Consider the following 24,116-nt stretch of genomic DNA (forward strand, 5'->3'; position numbering starts at 1 on the left):
TGCTACCAGCCAGGAGACTCGAACAAAAGGGGGCCTGATGACCCCTCAGATTCGGCCTTTCTTATAGGCCCAGCAGGAGTCAGAAATAAGAGAGCCCCATCCCGTCCCTGACTGCACGTTGTTGTGATCTAAAGCACCCAACGTGCTGGCGCTGCTGAAAGTGTCCCGGTGTTTGCAAATTACACTGTGACGAATTCAGCATCTTTTTCAGTGGGGCCCAACTTCTTGGCAGGGTGGACGGCATCCACCCTGTGAAAAAAGTGGGTGGATGCCATCCACCTGCGTGTACCCCTGACTCGTGCCCTGCTCACACCTCCAGGGCCGCAAGCACTACTACCTCGCAAAACCTCCTTTCAAATAGTGCTAGTGCTTCTGCAAATTACCTGAGGTTGTGCCCACCAGTGCTTGTAATATGAAGGGCAACCCCGCCAGCTGGCCTGGAACAAGGAGTGCTGTTTTCCATTGGAATCCTGAATGAGAGCTTTCTTTTAATTATGAACAATAATTTTCCATTGTGTGTGTAATATTGTATGAATTTCAAAGCTTTATTCGATATTCTGTATTGAATTCATAAAAGCATACAAATAAAAAAACAGACACACACCAAAAAAAAAAAAATAATAAAAATCACCAAGGTAAAAAACAGGATTAAAAAACAGTGTTGATACAGATCGAGCATATCGTATTTGGAAAAAACAGATATAATAAAAACCATATAAAAACTGATGTGTACATGAATAAAGTGCATTACATAGACTTTCTGAATTTTATCAGGAGTTTTAAAAAGCTGGATGCAGCGTGAGCCACTGAGTGGTTCTCTAGCTGTTGCAATCTCACATAAGCAGCTCTACAAGAGCGGAGGCCCCACTCTTTAAGGGTTGGTCTCAAAATAATCCTTTGTGGAACAGAATAAAATTTACAAAATAAGAGACAGTGCAAATTAGATTGGGGCGATGAATCATCACAGGGGCAGGAGGGCAAGTCCCTCGACCAATTATTGCAAGATGGAAAAGTAACAATACGGAAGAAAGTACCAAATCTAAAGCGTGTTAGCAAACATTCTTGAGAAACAGGTTAGGTCACCAACGAGGTACATTTGCGGCCCAGGTTTGATGGTAATTTCCTGGTATGTCAACGCAGTGTTTTTTAGTTTTTCTATAGACCATCTTTTATTAGCTAGATGTTTCATGGCCAGTTGTTTCAGTGATTTTCTAGAGATCGATTCCATAGTAGATGGGGTAGAGAAAAACTCGGGATGGCCACACTCAGTCAACAGGTCTTGCAAGTGGGACAACCATTTAATATGTCTGACTCCATCCAAGGTGAGACAGTCAATAATTAGGTTGAGGTTAAAAGCTGTCTCCGGGGTAACCCACACCTTGTGCCATAAAAGAATAGGTGCAATTTTAATAGTGTCAGAAATAAAAGGGATACCTAATTCAGTGTGGGTACGTGTAATATTGTAAGAAATTAAGTTACTGGTTGAGGGGGGTGCAACCCTATTCAAGCATCAACCACAATCCTTGTCAGGGTGAGACACAAGAAAACCCTAAATGAACTTGTGCTCAACCCTCTGGTTGCTTGACGCTGAGCAGTCAGGCTTAACTTAGAGGCAATGAGTAAAGTATTTGTGCAACACTTCAAACAGTAATAAAATGAAAACGCACCACAAAAGGGATATCACACCAGATTAGACAAATAGAGTAGATTTTATTAAATAAAACAAGAACAAAACAATACAAATTTAGTAAAACCAGAGATATGCAATTTTGAAAATTGAAGTGGAAATAGTGCCAAAAGGCCCAAAAAGTCACTTGCTGGTCATCTGGTCATGCGAGTCCAGGAGAAAGTCACAAGCTCTGTCCGACAACTATGGAGTGCGGGTTAGATACAGGGACCAGGCTGAAAAGTTACCTTCTCATTCTGGTGCAAAGAATCCTGTTCGCAGTGGAGGGGGCCGCAAGGAGCAGAGAAACGTCATGGACGGTCGTCTTGGTAGTGCAAGGAGCAGGCCAGGCATCGCAGACAGACAGCGCTGTACCGCAAGATCCTATTTTTGTTGCAGGCAGCTAGACTGGGGCTTTGCGATGGCACTCCCCGCGAGCGATGCTGTAATACTAAGAGGTGGGGTGGCGGAACTTCGCATAGGCGGGCTTTGTGAGTGACAAGGTTTAGATGCAAACGGGCTCATTTTCAGTCGTGAATAGCCCACAAACTTCAATTCAGCCTTTCTGACGACACACCAAGGGTCCAGGACCTTAGGGGCACCACTTGGGTTCAGGGGCTTTCTATAGCTGGATCTAAGTGCTGGTTCAGGTGGTTTGGAGCAGTCATGTCCCTATGGCTCTGAACAGTAGGGCAGAAGACTAGCCTTTGGAGTCACTCAGGGAGTCCTGGGTTCAGGTGCAGGTCCAAATCTCACTGACTCAGGAAGGACTGCAGCAGGGCAGCAATTCTGCAAGGCAGCAGTCCAGCAGAGTGGTAGTCCTTTCATCAGCACAGCAGTCCTTCTTCCTGGCAGAGTCACCACAGGTCCAGAAGTGTACTAAAGTTGGCATCTGAGGATTAATATTCATGGTAGGTACTTCCTTTGAAGGGAGAGAAGCTTCTAGAGGTTTCCCTTTGAAGTGCACAGGTTTACTGCCTCACCTGCCCTGGCTGCAGACTAACTACAGGGGGGAGGCAGCCCTTTCAGTGGAGGCAGGACACAGACTTTTCAAGTTTAAGTACGGTTGTGCCAAGCTCCACCCTCCCATCCTGTCAGTGATGGCCCATTCAGCCACACCTAAGCTCTCTCTTGTAATGAGTGTGGCTGTCTAGGAGGAATACACACAGTCCAACTTTCAGCTACACCTTGTCATGTGACCGAGACGGGCTGCAGGCACCAAATGGCTAAGGCAGGAAAATGGCAATTTTTTTGAAAGTGACATTTTCAAAATTGTAATTTAAAATCCGACTTCACCATACAGGAGGATTTTTCATTGCAATTCCAAAGACACCGAAAATGTAACTGGCCATCAGTTCCAAACTGGAAGTTACAGCTTTTTAAATGTAATAAGACAACTCCAATGTTATCCCATTGGAGAGTTAGGCCTTGCAGTAGTGAAAATAATTTTAAGAGTTTTTCCCTACCAGGACATGTAAAGCTTAAAAGTTCATGTCCAACTTTAAGCCTACCCTGTGGGCTGTGAGTGGACTACCCTATGGGCTACTTTTATGTATTAAAAGGAAGGTTTGTCAGTTGAAAGGGCAGTTTAAAACTGCACACACAGGCTGCAATAGCAGACATGAGACATGTTTGAAGAGCTACTAAGGTGGGTGGCACAACGAGTGCTGTAGGCCCACTAGTAGAATTTAATCTAAACCCTCTGACCACAGGTAGTGCCAATTTAATGGGGACCTACAATTAAATTAAATATGACAATTTGGTATAAGGCAATTCTACCATGTTTAGGTAAGAGAGCATAAGCACTCGTTAGCAGTGGTAAATTGTCAGAATCCTAAGGCCAGTAAAAACATGATCAGCAAAAATAGGAGGGGTGAAGGCAAAAGGTTTGGGGGAAGACCACCCTAAGGCTAACAGGTCTAACAAATATGAATGTACTTTTTCTTTTTAAACAATTATTATTTGAATGTTACTTGATGCATATTGAGTACTGAGGGCCCGATATATATATTGGTTGTATGGATATTCCATTACAAATGTGATTGAGTATTTATACTGTCAATAAGGTTTAAATGTGGGCGGACCTTCAGTTTGGCCATGGCAGAGAGTACTCTGTCTCCACTGTGGCCAAACTTCTCTGATGACCCGGGGGAGTAAGGGACATCAGAGAAATGGCTACATGTCCACCCGTCCAATTTAGATTGGCAGGCATGTAGTCTTTTTTTATTGTTCCCTACTGCCAGGTAAAACATGGCAACAAAGAACAGTAACACAATTATAATAGACAGTCATATATTATGGAGGTATGAATATAGCATAGAGAATGCAAGCATGTGTCCACAGAGTAGTGATCCTGGAACACAGTTTCATGCTTTAAGACTTGTCTAGATTGGCATACAAAGTAGAATAAACACACAAAATCGCCTTTCAGGAGGAATGGTGGTGGCACAATCAGGAGCCAAATTTGAAAGGACCCAGCCAGATACACAGCAATGATCATAGGGTCAGAGACAGGCTTGGAGAAATAGGTGGAACTTGCAGGGCTGCTGCTGCAGACATGGGGCTTGGCAGACTGGATGATCTTTGTGGTCTTCAGATGGCTTTATTGCCTGAGGAAGAAAGTAATAGTGAAGGTGGGGTGAATGTACTGGTGCTGAGGTTTAGGTCCTGCGGTGAAGGTGTCAGTGTTATTGTCAGTGTTATTCTAGCAACCCTAGCCACCCTACAGCAGGCAAAGGAAAAGGGGAAGCTGTAGATGCAGGCCATCCTATGGGAGTGTAAAGGATATCAATACAAACTTAGCTCAAGGCCACTCATGGTCCCCACACATACCTTTAGGAAGGGGATGGAGTCCTCCCGCTGCAGGCGTACATGGGAGTTGGCGATGAGTTCTTCGATCCTTCTAAAGTCCTCCTGGATGCGGCCCAGATTGGCTTCCATGTCCTGCAGGGCTGGTTCACCCTCCTTACGCAGTTGATCTACTAGCTCCTCTTCCCGCGAGGTCAGGACCTGGTGCAGCTTCTCAAATTCAGAGGTAATATTTGTCCAGACATGCTCGCCTGCAAGGCGTAGTATAGGACACGAGTCTGCATTTCAATGATTTACTGAAATCAGTGTTCAGCTCCAAGTTGAGGTAAAAATTGTGGGAGAGGATTAAAGAGGGTGCCAAAGCAAATGCACATGAAGAATACCTGCAGGTTGAAAAAAAATATTAAATAAAACACAAGGGCATCAATGCAGAAATCAAAGCACCACCATAGATCACCTCTGCAGTATCAAAACAAGCATTGGCAAAGGCAATATTTCTGACTGGAAAATTGGTGCGATGGATATTTCTTTTAATTTCCTTAAGCAAGTATATGCCACAAAAATGAAAAAAAAAATGTGCCTGCCCAAATATTGCATCCATTAGCTCGCAAAAAAGGTTTAAAGTTGGTACAAAGAAAATTCCCCTGCCTGGTTCTGGAAAGCATGTGCCCCTATCTCGAAATTACTGTAGCAAATTGTAGTCTTTTGAAGTTTATCTCAGCACACACGACAACCAAGCGTGTGCGAAGGAGGCACGTTTGTGACATGGACATTTTGGGGTTCTGTAGTCTAGAGGGGCACACCATGTGTACCCTTTCTGTCATGCGTGACTACTGAGGGGTCGCTGTAGAGGACAGATAGTGGTGGCAGTGATGATTCTAGTAGCAGGGGCAGCATTTTGTATCTGTCTTCTGCTATGGAGATGTATGTTACGTGAGGGTACATTTTAAAGTAGTTGTGGATGTGTATGTGGGCATTTATGACAGAGGATCCATTTTGTTTCTGAAACATTCTAGTGGTACTTAGGATGGAGGGCTGGAGGGTGAGCCCAGACAGCAAATGTTCATTTCAGAGCATCCCCCAGAACAGTCCAGGGATTCTTTGTGGAGGGTCTGTGTAAGGGAAGGAGACAGATAGTCCTTTTCAAATTAGGGAGCTCCTAAATGCCCTTTCTTGCCAATTATTCTCTGGGTGGGGCTACCCTCCACAGATTGTAATGTAAATGTAATGTAGTCTATATTTGAAGAGCGCAGACATATCACCCCTTAAGGTTTTAAAGCGCTGTAGTCATCGGCGAGATTAAGGGAGCTATTGCCCAGAGTCATATGATGCTGAGCAAAGCTGCCGCCGGGGATCAAACCATGAGCCCCGCTCTGCGGAGTCAGCTCCTCTGGGCACTGCACCACACATCAGCCAGTTAAGTGCGGCATCCTTTGCTTCACTCTGACAAAGACCTTGACTGGGCCAAGCAAAAGGGCAGGACAGTTCTGAACTGACCATTGGAATACAGAACTTCACTATAAAGACTATGCAGAAACTTTCAAGATTTCTTTTCCTGAATCCAGGGCCTCCACACCAGTGGTGACCAAGAAACTCTGAGCTCAAGGTTTGCTGTAACCTGGGTAAATTCGTCCATTCTGCTAGGAGGGGCTGGTTGGATCCAGCTTCGATGGCGATAGTTGCCTGTTCATGACGGCCATAGGAGGTGTCCTTATATTTGATATAGGTTTCAAATCCAATAAAAATGGTTAACCATATAAACGAAGACTTATGTTGCTGGTACTGATGGAAGGAAGGCCCATAGAGTACAAATATGTGATGGGGTACCGTTTACACTCACTGCAGGTGGAATGTAGGTGACAGTTTAAGACGACAGACACTGATAGACCCTCGGATATAATTACCTTAGGTGACCTAGGGGCCACCCCCAGAAGCAGAGGTAATGTTATGTGATGGTTGTTTGTAAAGCCCTCTATGCTGCCCCCGTAGCACCAAAGCATGGGGTGAAGAAGACTGAACCAGGAGAAAGAAATGTGGTAAAAAGAGAGTGGGAATGAGAGATGAATGAAGCGGGTGGAATGATAGTCTATCAAAACGACTGTAAGCTAAGTGACGGGCAATAGTGCAATGTTAGTAGCAGACACAAGTTATTAGTACACTACTAAGGAGTGAGTAGAAGAGGAAAAAGGCAGAAGGTGAAGATGGGAGGTAGGAATCCTACACCCTGTGCCCCAGGCTGAACCCACTGCACTGGTGCCAGTTACCAATCTGATAACTGGAACTGTTTTCTAATTCTTGAGGCGAAAAATCCAGAATACAACCCTCTGTGGTAAGTGGCACTATATTAAAGTCCATGTAGCATTCTAACAATCAAACATTACTAAGTAATGATACATCGAAGCGATGCAACTGCATTGTGGATTGGCCCAACTCCAACATGTTGTCTCAAGAATTAGGGGTCACTCACCTTTAGTTGAGATATCCTCTCTTCTTGGTCCCTCATCAGCTCCTGCAACTCTTTCAGAGTTGATTCCAGTGGATCTAGTCCGTAGATCAGTTGATCCTGGCAAGTACAATGGGGAGAACATGGTTACTAGATGAGGGTAACTGGAACAGCTGTCTCTACAACAACCTGCATTCTGCAGCAATAGCAATATATTGTTTATATCATGGCATACTATAAGAAGTTAATTACATGTATAAAAGGACACTGCAATTTGTGTTTAAACTGTAAGCAAGGTATAGCTACAATCTGAGCGCTAACAGTAGAGTGCAGTGGTGCCACGTAGTGATGGGAAATGTAAACAAGAGTTAAGGAGTCTTTGGTGAGGAGCGGTCTAGTTCCATAGGTAGTATGAGGAGTAGAATTGTTTTTAGAGGATGAGAAATGAAGAAAGAGGTAGAAAATAGGCAAATTTAGGGTAAATCATATTAAAGAAGAAACAGGTGGTGGTTCCATGATTTCTATCTAATGGTTAGTAGAGACCCCAGACTCAAATATAACACTGAGTCATGATGGTGCAGGCAGGGGCAAAGGATAATGTATGTGCTAGTGTGGAAATTTGTGTTGAGTTCCAAGATGAATGACCAGCATCACGGGTAGGTAGTTCCGCTCAGTGTTCACCATGGCTGGGGAGGTAGCGAGAAGGAATAGATGGTACTGAAACACTAAGAGATCACTGTCGCAATGGGAATAACACAGAAAGTATCATGAAAGTTCAAGCAAAGGCAGCCCTATTGTTCAATGAGACTGGATACTGATCGCATAAAGTAGAGCTCTCAGTGAGGAACGCAGATACGTACAGAAGAGAACATTAACAAAACTGTAGTCTCTTGTACTTAATCTGCAAAATATATTGTCTCTATTTCTAACTTTGCATAGTACATTATTATATTTTATTTTGATGATGGTTAAAAACTGATGCAAAGAAAAAAAGGGTAGACGCAACCCCAGGCAGCTGAATTACAGCCAAAACCTTCCAGAAACGTTGGTGCATTTGATTAAGGATTCTAGCCGCATGTTAGAGTTAAACAGTGCTGCTAAGTTTTCGGCTGGTAGAGATTGTGTTAAAGTATCGAGGTAAAGAGATAAGAAGAGGGTAGAGAAGTAGAAGCTACTGAGATAGCGATACAAAGTAAAAACTCAACACGAGGGAGCTAAGAGCTATGCAGTGTCTTTAGGTTATTAAACAGTCTCAGACTTTTAACTGATGGTTGAGACATATTGGAGGATAAAATTTGTTTTACTGAGTGTTGTCAGTGTATGGAACATGCAAGAAGTCAAAGAAGGAAATTACGTCACCAAGAGAGTTAGGGCCTGATTTAGGGTTTCTCGGATAGGGTACTTGTAACGCTGTACCCTGTCCAACAAAACACTGGCCCGCCTGCTGTATTTTGAGTCGGGCAGACAGTCCGTTTTGGGCCCTCACTGGCTCTGCCATTGGAAAGCTTACTCTGGCAGCTCTACGAAGCAGTGCTACCTTTAGTGTTCGTGTCGCCCGGTGTGAGAATCTCTGTTGGTGTCCCCCAACTGTGTGTTTAATTTAAAAAAACATAAGTGCAAGTGCTCAAATTGTTTCTCAGAAGACCATCACCCTTTTCCTTCACTGGCATGGTCCATTTCAACTAATGGCACTTCCGCTGCCTGCATGGACTCTGACCAAATTGAGGTGTAATACCCGATAGGATTTACAGAGTGTGAGAGAGCATGTGTTCCCCCATCAAGGTTCAGGAGTGAGGTTTATACTTCTGAGAACATGTTTATTAAATATAACCTCTAACCGTGGCTGGGTATGAAATTTGTGCAAAACCAATGGTGTAGTAAAGATGCAGGTGAATATTTGAGACGTCCTCAAGGGAACAAAAGGGAAACAGCCACGTATGTCCCAATATTCCTTCGTTACAGAAGTACCCAAAGGATAAACACAAAGCAAAATATTGTTCCCGAGCATAAAGCAAATGAGCATCCAAACATCTAATATCAGAATCAATCCAGTAAAAAATCTCAGTCCAATATGTAATCAAATGATGTTCTTCTTTATTTTCTTTTTTTCTTTTTTCTCTCAAGACTTCTCCTTATAGTCAGTTGGGATTCATTCACAGTAACACATTGGCATGAATGTCTTAGCCAGATGTAGCCGATAGCCAACATGTGTTTTGTCTTGGGTAAGTTGCCCTTTTTTACACACATTAATACGGACAGAGACGATGGGAGTACTCTCCTTTCACGATATACATTCAACTTTTACTATAAGAAGCCCTGACTGGAAGCTATAGTTCGATCGAGATATTTACATATATTTGACTCATACTGTATGAGACCACATTCAGTTCTTACCTGAGGTGTGGCAAACACTATATTGTTGCCTGATAATTGTTTTAGCCCTGAGGAAGTCGTTGGGCAACTTACCCAAGACAAAACACGTGTTGGCTATCGGCTACATCTGGCTATGACATTTATGCCAATGTGTTACTGTGAATTAATCCCAACTGACTATAAGGAGAAGCCATGAGAGAAAAAAGAAAAAAAGAAAATAAAGAAGAACATCATTTGATTACATATTGGACTGAGATTTTTTACTGGATTGATTCTGATATTAGATGTTTGGATGCTCATTTGCTTTATGCTCGGGAACAATATTTTGCTTAATGTTTATTAAATAGTTCATTTTATAGCACAAATTTCACTTGCATTTGCTGAAAAGCCATAGACGCTTCACTTGCCCTACATACAGCCCAAGATTTGTTCTAGTTCGTCGGAGCTATACCCACGGATCTCCTCGCCCCACCGCCGGCTCCAGTCCGGTGTCTGGATTATTGATTCTTCCAAACCAGATTCCTTCCGTTCGCCCGGCACTTGGACGAATTACAGTGCCTGTCTGACCCCCGCCGAATCGGCATTCCATCTACTTTCCACGCCGGTTCCCCCCCACTAAGATTGATCATGCGCTGACCTGACACTTTGCCTCATCACCCCTATATTAACCTCTGATCTTCTCTTGCCTCGATTTTTGATCTACTCTATGCTATATTCAGCACTTTTTGAAAAATTGTGACCATTGTCCTGATGATAACCTGAAATCAATCAGGTTGAAACGCCGTCGACTCCCCAGCATGGAACTTTGGCACTGCTGTGGTCAATGTATTCATTGCTAAATACCTACACTGTATATAGCTATTTATGTATTGCTGACCACATTGTTACCTTCATAGTACTTTTGCCGTTCACACAGTTTTTTCACCCTTGTGTCACTGCGCCGTTCACTATCACTAGCACGCCCAGTGCTCACTTGAGTGTTATGGTCACTTGTACTTTGATTTGTACTGTAGTGCTGTTATAACTACTTACAAATACATTTTTCTTCGGAACCCCTGCCCCTTTGTGGGCTCCCTTTCTTCTTCCCCCTCTCTATGTGATTTATATCGCTATATTTAAAATTGCTCTGTTTTAATGATTTCCAGTTGAGACATTGTTGTTTGTTACAAAAATAGACTGTGATATGGCACACATGAAATAATGCAATGCTTTCAATGTAAGAAATTAAATCCATACAGGTTATTCAAGCTAAACAAGATGAGATTGAGCCAATCATTATGCACAGTCACTCCAGATTGCACAAAGATGAGTGAGTTGGAATTTTATTGGCCAAGTAATATGTCTCCTTAAAGAGACAAACATGCCACAATGTCAGTCAATAAATAGTTCTATATTCGGCCACTACAGACCATAAAAGCACATTTAAATAAAACATGTATGTGACATAAATTCAGGCTCCACTGTGAAAAGACTAGCATGTTGGCCCAAAAAGTGTCAAAGTATGCAAGTCACCTTGGACCTCACCTACAGCACCCAGTGGCGTAACGAAACTTGAGGGGGCCCCCCCTGCAAAGTACATGGAGGGACCCCCCTCCGGACTCACTCAGGAGCTTTCGGGCAAGGGTACTGTGCAGAGAGGACCCCTTAGAACTCGCCCCCCCCCCCCTTCTGCACTGTGGGGGATGTGGTGGACTTTCTTACACCACTGACAGCACCTGCAACACAAAACTGTTATACTAGCATTGATACTCTGCCAATAAACCAGGAAACCTGAACTGTAGCACTCCTATTATTCACATATGAAGGCCCAAAGCTCTATGCCAAAACACTTCAACTATGAAAGCAGCACAGTTCTATACAGGACCATTCACTCAGACTGCTGCATCAAGGCTGAATGAGTCCACTTCTCATTGTGGCAGCATCAGAGGTCTCTGGCAGGTGCCACACCAGGAAAACATCCCCACCCCACCCCCATGCATCTACAGTACCAGACCCACACTGTTTTGCGGTGTCTTCACCTGACCATGGGATTGGATGCACAGCCAGTCCATTCTGTTAAAGCCACAGCGGGTCCACCTTCCATGTTGGTCAGAGCCAGGAGCAGGGATAGCGTTGAGCAGCCGGCTGGGCTTCACTCTTACTCACTCTTACTCTGCTCCTTCAAGGGCGGAGCGGATCATGCGGGGGCATTAGCGTGGTTCAAGGTGTAGTGTGGATGGTGGAAGAGAGCACATGTTTTGCAGAAAGAAGTGTGCTACGCTTTCAATGCTTGGCCCACCTCAACTGAGTCTGCCCAGCCAATGGAATGAGGCTCAAGTGTGGGCAGGACAACCTCAAACATTATTGCTTCGCAAGCTGGATGAGAGTAATTGAAGGGCTGGCTTCTGCCAACTGCAATGATGTCAAGAGTAGTTAAGGAAAAATATAGACAAATGAGATTAACTGCCTTTATTGTGCACTTGCCAATGTGACCCAAGGGCAACCACGGGCTATGAAAGTAAAAGTGTCCAGGTTCTCAAGAATGAGCGTCAGTGGGTCACCAGTTGCAGCAATCAAGCACTGGAATCACCTCAAGACAGGAACAGCTTTTGCAGATACAGAAGCGAGAAACAGTGGAATGAAGCGCTTTGGACAGGATCACGCAGGTGAATTAGTGGGACTTGTTCTTAGTTGGTAAGTAACCTCCAGATCACATCCCTACCACTCTTGTGGTTACAAAAGTGTTGACTACACCAAGAGAGATTGTACAGAGGTAATACTGGACTTCTGTCTTTATACTAAGGCTGGAGGTCAGGATAATGACAGACATTACTTATCTGAAAAGGAAATACCTAATAACGATGATCTCACGTAGATTTGGATCCTGATCTCATCTAATTTTTATTTTTATTTTTTACGTTTTATATAGCTCGAACTCGACCCGAAGATATCAGGTATCAGAGCGCTTTACATGAGCACACGTTTCGTTACAGATGGAGACATTCCTTAACTTGCATGTTGATTATAAAGTTCTATGATGTGCTATGGAAGTAAACAAACAATGCCAGGCATATTGTGTGATGCTTAGAGGGCAGTCTGGGCTAATAACAAAACAGGTTGCAGTAACATTTAAAAATGCAGCAAATTCCAGAGGAGGACAGCTCTTTTTTCCCTTCCCTCACGGGGGATGCTGCTGCTGGCCAATCCCTTGATGTCCCTTTAGAGACAAGCCTTATAACAGCTGACCTTCCTACCTTATGTTGAGCCTCAGCTCACTCTGCAGGGCTGAGACATCTGCGAGCTTGATCCGGTCCCTTCTTAAAACCTGATACAGGAGGGCACAGGGCTCTGCTCCTGCCCTACAGGGCTGTGGCCATAGGCATGCAGTGGCCGCCAGTCCCACAGGTCCTACTGTAGCACCAGGCTGCAGCCCTGGGTGCAGACGCTAGCGCTCTCTGCGTGTGCTGTTGTGCGTCCTGCAGGCTCAGCAGTCCCTGGCAGCCTGTGCAGTGTATGCAAATTGTTGGGTTGTAGTGGCAGAGATGGGAGTGCTAAGCCAGCTTCTGCAAGCAGAGATTGCTCTGACAGTCTACTGGCAAGTTAGAAAACTATATATGCATTTGTTTAATGTCAAGCTGTGGTCTGGGATAGCCACATTGTGTTGTACTGCTAGCTGTATAACCTTTACCTCTTGTGAGGCCCTAGGAGCTTTCTTGGAGGTCAGGTAGGTGCTAAACAAGGTTTGATCACAAACATGTATAGCGCGCATGCTCACACCTAAGAGGAGCCACAGGCGTGTACGAATCACATGACCACACCAGCCAACAGCTAGGCATATGCCTCTCACATGTTGACAACAATACCGAGCCAGACCTGTTCAGCATAAATAAAAACAGCAATGCTGTGTAACAATAAGTCAGCTACTACACCTGACCATCCAGCTTAGTCAACCACAGCATTGAACGAGTTACATACAGATGTGCTATATGTGATTTTAGTGGCTAGATTCGAAGCGTAAAGAGTGCTGTTTCAGAAACACAACCTCACAAAATTGCCATTACAGCCACAGGTTCACTGGCCTGTACCACAACCATAAGCAAAATTTTATTTTTACAAACATATTCCTCTGCCACACTTTGTAACACATATAGCAAACCATAATTTTCTTGTAAACACAACAACGGTTGTCAGGCACACACTGCTCAATAGTGTTTCTGCCGTGGGAAACAAGGCAACTCATACCATCCGATATACAGTTTCCTTCCGGAAACTTAGGCACAGGTCAAGGAGTCTCACAGACATCACGTTACACAGTCAGACACACTCTGCGCTTTTCTCACAGACATGCTTGCTGCACATTCAGCCATAAACACAATTCGCTGTTAACCACAAGTGGCAGCATACCTGTTCCCGCTGGGACTTACTGGAGGGTGACAAAGCACAGACGCGACGGGGCCGAGGGCTCGGAAAACGGCTCCAAGCCGCGCGCCCATAGTCGATGGGAACAGAGACAGCGCGCGTGCTACTGGCCGCTTTAAGAAGTCTTTAATAAAACATAGTGCCAATATCAGCAACACTCCCCATCCCACATACAGCAATATTATTTGGAAATAAACCACACAACCCCTTGTTTGCGGAGAAAATTGCTGCAGGTTTATTTTCATACCAAATATGCCAACATGGTGGGTTATCTTACGGGCGATCCAAGGGCAGGCAGCCCCTCCGCCGCCTGCCCGCCTGATGAGCCAAATTACACCGTGGCCGTCGCCAATCTGTGCTTACCAATTTGGGGGAGGGGATAACCCCTCCCACCTGTGGACCGCCAGTCCACCCCCTTACACATGCTCCCGAAGGGGCAGAGCGTTCCAGGCAACTCCCAGGTGCTCAGGCTTACAACTGCCCGTATAACTAACGGCGCGCCGTCGCTCCTCTAGGGTCCAGCGCGAGGACTTGCTGGGAAACCTGGCCCTTGCACCCTTTGTGCTCCTGAAGAGGGTACCCCCGAGTACCTTTCCGCCTCTGGATCACTCTGTAACTCCGCCTGCAACACAAAACAAGTTAGAACACCTCTCCCACCTCACCCTTGCACTTATGCCGGATAAGCGGTAGGGAGGGAAACGGCGTCAAGGGCAGCAACAAAGAGGCCGCCAGGTGGGCAGGGTGAGGAACTTTTATACCTCATTCTCCGCCCAGCCCCTACCGGAAGTGAGGCTGTGCGCGGACCCCTAGCGGGTCCCACAACACTAGACTGTCTTGTGTGCCCTCATGTTGCACGAAGGCGGCCACCCTCTTATGAGGGTCCCCTTTGTGGACCACGGGCAGCCAACATAGTGCCAAAATCAGCAACACTCCCCATCCCTCATACAGCAATATTATTAGGAAATAAACCACACAACACCTTGTTTGTGGAGAAAATTGCTGCAGGTTTATTTGCATACCAAATATGCCAACATGGTGGGTTATCTTACGGGCGATCCAAGAGCAGGCAGCCCCTCCGCTGCCTGCCCGCCTGATGAGCCAAATTACACCGTGGCCGTTGCCAATCGGTGCTTACCAATTTTGGGGGAGGGGATAACCCCTCCCACCGTTGGACCGCCAGTCCACCCCGTTCCAGGCAACCCCCGGTTGCTCAAGCTTACAACCGCCCTTAGGACTAACGGGCCCCGTCGCTCCTCCAGGGTCCAGCGCGAGGACTTGCTGTGAAATTTGGCCTTTGCACCCTTTGTGCTTCTGAAGAGGGTACCCCTGAGTACCTTTCCGCCTCTGGGTTGCCCTGTAACTCCGCCACAGCTCTGGGTGTGGCCACCGTCACAACCAGGGCCCCCCACCAAGGCCAGCCTTCTTACTTACACCCTGCTGATTCCAGGGCCTCCCCCAGGTCCAGCAAGAATACGTCCATGCCCACTCTAGACAGGTGAACCCCATCTTCTTCAAAACACCCTGTGGACTTGGCATGCAGCCCAATACCTGATCCAAACACCCTCTGTTCAGTGAATTCCCGCATGGCACTGTTAACTTTCCTGCACGAGGTTTCCACGGCCTTCCCTGACTGGGCTCCTTGCCACACTAAACAGGGGGTTATCTCAGACCAGCAATAACTCACATGCCCCCAATAGGTTGCTTAACCTACACATGGAGGACCTACATTCTTGCAACAGATCCCTCCTCTCCAAGAGAGTCAGATCATTTCCTCCCAGGTGTACGACCAGGATGTTGGGAGGGGAGACACCCCCCCCCCAGTCTGTGCTGCAGCTTCTTCAGCAAGCTGTTCCAGCGCATGCCTGGCACTCCCAACCAAAGTGACTTAGTGGAGGAAAAAAACGATCCTCCGATTTGGCCCCTTGCGTCACTCACACGGCGCATGGAAGGCCATTCACCCAGACCCTTGATCCTGGCAAAAGGAAGAGCTAGGTTGCCAACACCCCTTATTAAGCACAGCACACCCTCCTATACCACTACTCAAGCTTGCACGTAGTTTCAACAATAACACTACACCCCATTGCCTCTTGTGCATCACTGGGGTGCCAGTGGTATACTCCAAATTCGCCTGTACATAATACACTTAGGGCCATATGTAGGTAGCCCAATACCGGTCGGTAACGGCCGATTTTCGGTAATTATACCGTTACCGACCGGTATTTAGGCTTTTGATATGTAGGGGGATCATTTCTGTATTCGGTAATTTACCGAATCGGTAAAATTACCGAATCGGTAATTTTACCGATTCGGTAAATACCGAATACAGAAATGAGATGTAGGGGGAGTGTGTGGTGGATGTGGGGATTCGTTATTTACCACCAACTGAAAGTTGGTGGTAAATGACAAATGACTCAGTAAATGCATTTTTTGGCCCTTAGATGTGTGCAATGTGGCAGACACACATGCCCTCAGGGCATGTATGTGTGCCACATGTGCACACATGCAGGAATCAGGGGTGCAACAGGGTGTCAATGTGACACCCTGCCACCCTTGATTGAGCTCCCCCCATTACCGATTCGGTAATGGTAACTGGCTTCCCATTGAATCCTATGGGCCTCCTGGCCCATAGGAATCAATGAGATACAGGTTACCATTACCGAATCGGTAAATACCGATTCTAAAATACCGACACTTACCGAATCGGTATTTTTTTACCTACATTACATTTACCGATTCATAAATACCGAATCGGTAAAATTCGGTATTTAAGAATCGGTAAATGTAATTTACCTACATAAGGCCCTTAATCTGTTTTCTGGCCACTCCACTGGGTGGCTAAGGACAGGTGTACCTTTTACACATTGGAATTCCTATCGTCCCGCCTGCATGATGCGCTCATCCTGTCCCTTTAATGCCACTCCCAAAGAGTCTGTTTTGGACCTTGCCCTTATTCTTAGGGCCCCAAAGGAAGCCAGACTGAAGGTAGCTGAAAACAGGGCATCGTCCCCCACCTGCATGATGCGCTCCGCTTGCATGCCCACCCTGAAAGCTGCAGTCGCTGCCCCTCCTGAAAGAGTGACTGCCAAAGCGCTTGCCATGACCCGCATTGTCTGACATTGTAAGGCATGCCTACCTTTGCTCAACCTGAACCTTGGTAATCGATTGCAGTTTGACCCATCCCTCTGCGCTTGCTTGCAACCTTTCCCCTGCATCAACATAGTCAGTGAAAACGACTGCAGAGAGCATGCCAAGCAAGTCGTCCCCATTTGCTGGCCCAGGTCCCCATGCTGGAGCAGAGTTTTCTGTTGAAAATTTATCGAGTTTTAAGCTCCAGTTTGTCTATATGTTATGTTTAAAATGACTAATTTATAATCATTAATTATTTGTTTTGTTGAAGGTCTAAATTAATCAACATTACTAATGAGAGAAACCACACGTGGGATGCATATATGTTGCTTAATAATAATGTGCAATTTTATTAAATGAGTGTCGTAAAAGTGCTATTTGTTTCGTGTTTGCGTTTAAAAATAACGTGTGCTAATGCTTCTTTGTGTTGCAGATGGCTAGGTAATTACATACACATAAGGGTATTAGTGGGGATTAACACTGTTTAATCATTATGATGTGGTAACGTTGTTTTGTGTTTCTTTTAATTAAGATGGTCCGTTTTGGCCTAAACAAAGATGGCTGCTATTTACAGCCTGCGCTCGAGTGATTGAATTTTGACGAGAGGCCTTGCTGAACATGGTTGAAAGTCACCTGACCACAGCCTCTGCCTGAGTAGAAAGGAAAGTTTCTGTGAGGACAGCAGCTCTGGGCATGAATCCAATTGTCCTTGGAGAAGGATTAAGCCACAATGAACAATGAAAGATCTGCGGTGGCTCTGCTATGGTACCGAGGAAGAGCAATCGTAATAGTAACACCTGCAAACTCGAGTTTCCTTCTTCCGTGTTTTTATTTTTGTGATTTTTCCTGAGCGGAGGTTTTCTAAATGTAACCAAGTGACATCCTTTCCTGCTCGCTATGCTCAGTGGCTCAACGGATATTCAACGTTTGTTTGTAACTTTTATTTTGTTATTTTTGTTATAAATATGCTAGACTAGAGAGGGTCCGTGTTCATCGCGCTCATTGCGTTCATTGCGTTCCTTGCTGATCATTGCGTTCATCGTGATCATTGCGTTTTGGACTTCTTCCTGAACCTATGCTGAGGACGGCAGCTCGAGAGACTTTACTGAGAGACCTGTCCTGACCCATTTAGCTAGAATAGGTAACTATAAGAATAATTACTTTGCTATTGATTGACTTTCATTTTGAACTAATTTACATAAATAAGCATTTATTTGAATACCAGTGTCGGGGTGGTTATTTCTTTGTCGTTTATTGATTTCCAAATGTACTTCCTATGTTTAAAATCATGACTCAGGACAATGTCTTTAAGGTCGCATTGACCTCATTGTAGATGCAGATTGGTTTAGGTTTCTCTCCTATATTCAGTGTGGATAGAGTAATAGTGTGAATCATAGTATGATGGGCCCTAGCGTATGATGAATGTATGTGTGTGCGACTCTGTCCGTGGAAGTAGGGAGAATTTATATGCGCCGATCTGCAGCAGTTTCCTGGTAGCAGTATGATGGTTAGATTATTGTCTTGATCTGATAGATTGCTTGTACAAAGGCTTTGATTTATTGATTTATTGATTTATTGATTAATGTTGGTATATGTACTAATACTATATGTTGAGGTCGTTGTATTGAGTTTTATGTAGTGTGTACGGCTTCTGGAACTTGGGAGCTGGTGACGGTTCCGTAGTAGGGCAGAGGGAAGTGAGTGCTTCTCTCGGGAAAGACGGGATTGTTGGAATTACCTGTATGAATGCAGGAAAAACGTGTGACAATTGAAGTTGCGCGTCACATTGTCTGGGTTCAGAATCAGTGACATCGTTGTGTGTTACTACTAGAGATACATTTTCGGTATAAAAGGAGTGCGTATGGTAGCGAAGGTTATCTGTGAAACTTTGGTCTTAAGTCCCAGGGTTCCGTAAGGTTTGCCGTTAAAGCTTACTGCTGGAGAAGTAATAGGTATTCTCTGAGCTTGTTTGAAGGACTGGGCAGAGGTAAGCGCTGCTTGGTTAACGTGTGTTATAATTCTGTAGTGGGACAGACTGTTCGCTGTTCTCGGGAAAGGCAGGATTCTGTGTGCATGTGCTACATTTTCTGGTGTGAAAGTGCGTGAATGTATGAGCATTTAGTTGATTGTAAAACTCTTTGGAGCAGTCCTAGAGGAAACAGTTAATGGATGCATGTTAGAAGGGCAGAGTAGAGGGATGTGCTACTGTGTCAACGAAAGTAATTATTCCGTGGTAGAGCAGAGGCAAGCGCTGTTCTAGAGAGAAGCGGGATTCTTGTAAGAAAGAACTTTTCTTTACTATTCTGTGGTTAGCGAAGCAGACAATGGAGATGTTTATATGTTGTAACTAATAGACTTTGTAGAATCTGAAACGAAGTCTACTGAGAAAACTTTGTAAAGGAGGGGTAGACGAGTGACAGGAGACAGGAGCAGGAGCGACTGCAGCGACTGCTGACGTCATACAGACCGCGCTCTGATTGGGTAGTGGATCAGAACAGTGCTCGCGCTGAGATTGGTGCGTTAGTGTGAGCCGCGTGGGGATTGGAAGGAGTACAGGGTGACGTAGGCGCTCCAGGATTGGTGCGTTGGTGTGAGTCGCGCTGTTATTGGACAGAAGATCGCACGGTTGCGGAAGGGACTAGAGAATATTGGTAAACGTTAAAATGTATTACCAACCTGAGGAAAAGAAGAAGAAATCCTTGTTCGGTAAAATTAAAAGGTGGTTCGACAAGGATAAAAACGTAATAACTAGAGAAGGTGAATTGCTACCTCCAACGAAAACTCCTGCATCCTTCATGGTTGCGAAATATGGGTATCATACCTGTATTTGGTTAGATAACTGGGCTAAGTAGACTAAGGACGATGGTGTTTTAGCGTTCCCGGAACATGGTTCATTTAATCTGGCCGTGTTGAGAAATTTACGGGAGAAGATGATGTGTCTAGAGCCTAGACCAAGGCCGACACAGTTCGAAGCGTTGGTGGAATGGGAAGATGAGGTGCATGAGCGAGAAAAGCAGAGGAGTGGAGGCAACTATAGGTATATGTTCGGGAGGAAATATGATCGTGAGACTCATCATGATCGAATGAGGAGATGGCGAGATGCTAGTATGTCAGAGGGATTATATCCTATGAGGACAGTTGATGAGAAGGAAGAGAGGAAGGCTACAGAAAGGGTGCTTGATGCAGAAGTGAGAAGGTATGGGGCTAATGATTACGAGGATGAGGTCTTGGATGACATGATTTACAAGAGACCACCTCCATATAGACCAGAACCAGAAGAGAACACGCCAGTTGCTACTCCAATAGGAGATACTTTGCGAATTGTGAAAACTGAGGTTGTGACACCTGATTTGAAAAGTGGTAGCTCTTTTACGGAAAGGGAGAGAGAGAGAGAGTGGGAGAGAGAGAATCGAGTCACTGACGAGAAAACAAGAGAATTAGCAAGAACAACATCTGAGCTGACTGAGAAAATTAGAGAGCTGACGAAAAATCTGGAAGCTGTTACAGTGCCTGTAACTATAGGTCCGGTTGTGCCTATTTTTGATAAGCAAAGAATGGGTGAGAATAGTTTGACAGTTCCTTATGTTGGAAATGGTTTGGTTGGTACTTGCACTTTGGAGGAATCAGGAATGAGAACAGAAGGAAATAATTTGAGACAGTCGAGACATGATGCCTGTAGTGAAGGATTAGATGTACAGCCTAATTCAGGATTGAATACTAGTTGTTTGGGAGGAACGATTTTGGAACCACAGAGGATGGCAGAACAAGTGGGTGCAGTGAAAAAGTCTACTGAGATAACAGCTGAAGATTTGAATGATTGGTTGAAAGTTCTTCAAAAGAATGATAAAGATTCACAAGCAATTGATGTGGCCAGGTTGCGCATAGAATTGGAGGAGCTTATTGCAGGAACAATTCCTACAGATATACTGAAAAACCATCATGATGGGGAGTTGTTATTTATGTGTAAGAGTATCACCTGGAGGGCTAAAAGTACTCATGACAGGTTAAGAGCAATAGCGAGTGAACAAGGAGTTGACATGGATAAGGTGAAAGCTTTGCAGAAGTCTTACAGGATGGATTTTTCCGACAAGGATATTGAGAATCTAAATGGTGCTGGTAGAACAGGGCAGATTAAGGAAATGATTGCCTTATTGCGAAAATGGGGTGATGTGGAAAAATGGAAGGATAGGTGGTACAAGAAAAGGGAAGATTCAGTGGACAGGACTTACTCAGCTTTTCCCATGAGAGAAAAAGAGAAGAAAACAGTGGATGCTTATCCTATGAGAGAGATTCCTGGAGGAGGATATGTACATGTCCCATGGACTAGACAGGATATTTTGTCATTTACGAATGATTTCCCTCGACTGAGAGAAAAGCCCGTCGAGTGGTATAGGCAGGTAGACAGGTTTGTGAAATTGTCAAAAGTGCTGTGGATTGACCTGAATAGTCTGTTTGATATAATTGTTCCAGCAGACTTGTGGGCTGAGTGTAAAATAGTTGTAGATTGGCCTGCAAAAGAGTATCCAAGAGATCCGAAAACAGGAGCACCAGATCCAGAGGTGATGAAGAAATACGATCAGGTTATAGTGTTCCTGAAAAATAAAGTACCCCCAAAAGAGACAGACTGGGTTAAGATAGATCGAACACATCAGGAAGCAAAAGAATCAGTTCATGCTTTTTACGAAAGGCTGATACTGGCTTTTAAACAGTTCAGTGGAGATGAACACCTGGGTGATAAGGATTTGAGTCATTTTGTATACAGGTTTGTATATGGCCTGAGACCTGAAATCAGTGAAAGAATTCGTGAGCATACAGTTGATTGGCAGAGTAAAAAGATTGATGAAATCTTGAGACATGCAAAGTACTTCAGTGATGAGATTGAAGCAAAGCAGAGAAAGCTGAAAGAAAAGGCAATGTGGGCACAGGTGAAGGTTGCTGAAAGACAAGAAGCACAGTTGGTGGAACAGGCAAATAATCCAGGAAATAGACCAAGATATGCAGGAAAGGGAAAGGGGAATCTAGAAGAAGCAAAGCAAAAGTTCCCTTGTCACAACTGTGGACAATTGGGGCATTGGAGATCCGAGTGTACCAATCCACCATTAGTGAGTAATGAAAATAAACCCTTGAATCAACAGGTGCAGAACGAGGGGTGTAATCATCAGCAGCAACAGCAGAAGGTTGTCAGACAGCAAAGTCAAGAGCCAAAACCGCCCTTGCCGCAGAATAGAGGGTCCCAAAAGTATAACCAGGACTCAGGATTCTACAATGATGAGCAGGTAAACAAACCGAGACGTTCTAACCCGGTACAACAGTACTGGTTAAAGAATGAGGGGAGTGAGTCTGAAGGGGACTATTGACGGTGCCGAAGAGAAGAGGAAGAGTGCATACTTGGTGCAACTCTAGAAATAGACCAGGCAGGACCATTTGTAGATGGGAAAATAAATGGGGAGAGTGTTACTTTTTTGGTAGACACAGGAGCGACAAGATCAACTGTCAGGTCAGCAGATATTAGAAATCTTCCTCTCTCGGACGAAGCAATCCAAGTGGTTGGTGTAGCCAATACACAGATTAAGACACGTCCTACCGAACCAGTAAGGGTGAGAATAGGGAAATTTTCAGACATGCACAGATTTGTAGTCTGTGACACTAGTCCAGTGAACTTGTTAGGTAGGGACCTATTGTGCAAGATGAATTGTACAATTTTCTGTACTCCGGATGGAATAGCTTTTGAGACACCAGATGAGGATGTTTTGTACCGGATGACTCTAGATAATAGAGAGAGTGAGATTGTTGGTACATATGCAGTGTTTAACCCAGATGATTTGCCTCCGGAGTTGAGACACACAGTGAAAACAGTAGTTTGGGATTTTACTGGAGAAGATGTGGGATTGATGAATAATGTAGATCCAGTGAAGATTTCAGTGAAAGAGGGGATTGTTTATCCTAATATTCCTCAGTACAGGTTGACACCAGAGATAATTGAGGGAATAACCCCTATAATTGACAAAATTATTCAACAGGGTGTTTTGTGAGAGTTACTGAGTAGCCCGTGTAATTCACCGATAATGGGGCTAAAGAAACCTAATGGAAAGTTTAGGATTGTACAAGATTTGAGAAAGGTTAACAAAATTGTGGTGGCATGTTGTCCCATTGTGCCAAATCCTTCAGTGATTTTGTATCAGATTCCTCATGATGCTGAGTGGTACACGGTGATTGATTTGTGTCATGCTTTCTTTTCAATTCCATTGCATCATGACAGCCAGCCGATTTTTGCATTTCGGTTTGGACAGCGTATTTTAGCATGGTGTCGTATCCCACAGGGGTATACAGAGAGTCCTTCTATATTCAATCAATTATTGAAGAAATCATTGGAGAGTTTGATCATGCCTGAAAGCTCCGTACTAGTGCAGTATATCGATGACTTACTTGTGGCATCGAAGACACGTGAAGCTTGTGAAGTAGATACCATAGCTTTACTGAATCATCTGGCAGATGGAGGGTTAAAGGTATCTCCAGCCAAATTGCAATTTTGCAAGAAAGAGGTGCATTATCTTGGACACAATATTGAAAAGGGTCTGAGAAAAGTGACCGATGACAGGATAAAAATTATCAGAGGAATGAGAGCCCCGATGACCCAGAGAGAAGTGAGGATGTTTCTGGGGATGGTGGGTTATTGTCATCAGTGGATAAGTAATTTCTCCCTGATAGCAAAGCCACTGATTAAATTGACCAAAAGTGAGGTGAGAGACCCATTGGAACTGGATGGAGAACAAATGGCAGCATTTGAGGAGTTGAAGAGCAGAATGTGTGAAGCCCCTGCTTTGGGAATGCCAGACTATGAGAAAGAGTTTGAGTCGTACTGCAGTGAGAGAAATGGTTGTGCACTTTCAGTGTTAATTCAGAAGCATGGACAACTGAGAAGGCCGATTGCGTACTTCTCATCGACACTTGACCCCGTAGCTGTGGGTTTGCCAGGTTGCCTGAAAGCAGTAGCTGCTACATGCAGAAGCTTGGAAGAGAGTGAGGGTATAATAATGGGATATCCTGTAAGGGTATTCGTACCTCATGATGTGGCAATTCTTTTGACAAGAAGCAGGACTCAGTACATGTCACATAGTCGATTGACTAAATATGAGAAAATCATTCTGGGAGCATCAAATGTGACTCTTGAGAGATGTGTGAATGTGAATCCAGCAACGTTGTTACCAGATGCTGAAAATGTGAATGTGGGAGATGATGTTGATCATGATTGTTTGGATGTGCTTGATTATTGCACAAAACCAAGACCAGACATAAGAGATT

General features: G+C 44.6%; 1 pseudogene; it reads right to left on the minus strand.

Annotated features, from left to right (window-relative positions):
• Positions 1 to 24,116, minus strand: part of LOC146811693 (zinc-binding protein A33-like) — a 132,099-nt pseudogene that overhangs the window by 48,672 nt on the left and 59,311 nt on the right.

This window comes from Triturus cristatus, chromosome 7 (genome assembly GCF_964204655.1).
Source record: "Triturus cristatus chromosome 7, aTriCri1.1, whole genome shotgun sequence".
In the NCBI taxonomy this organism is placed as follows: domain Eukaryota; kingdom Metazoa; phylum Chordata; class Amphibia; order Caudata; family Salamandridae; genus Triturus; species Triturus cristatus.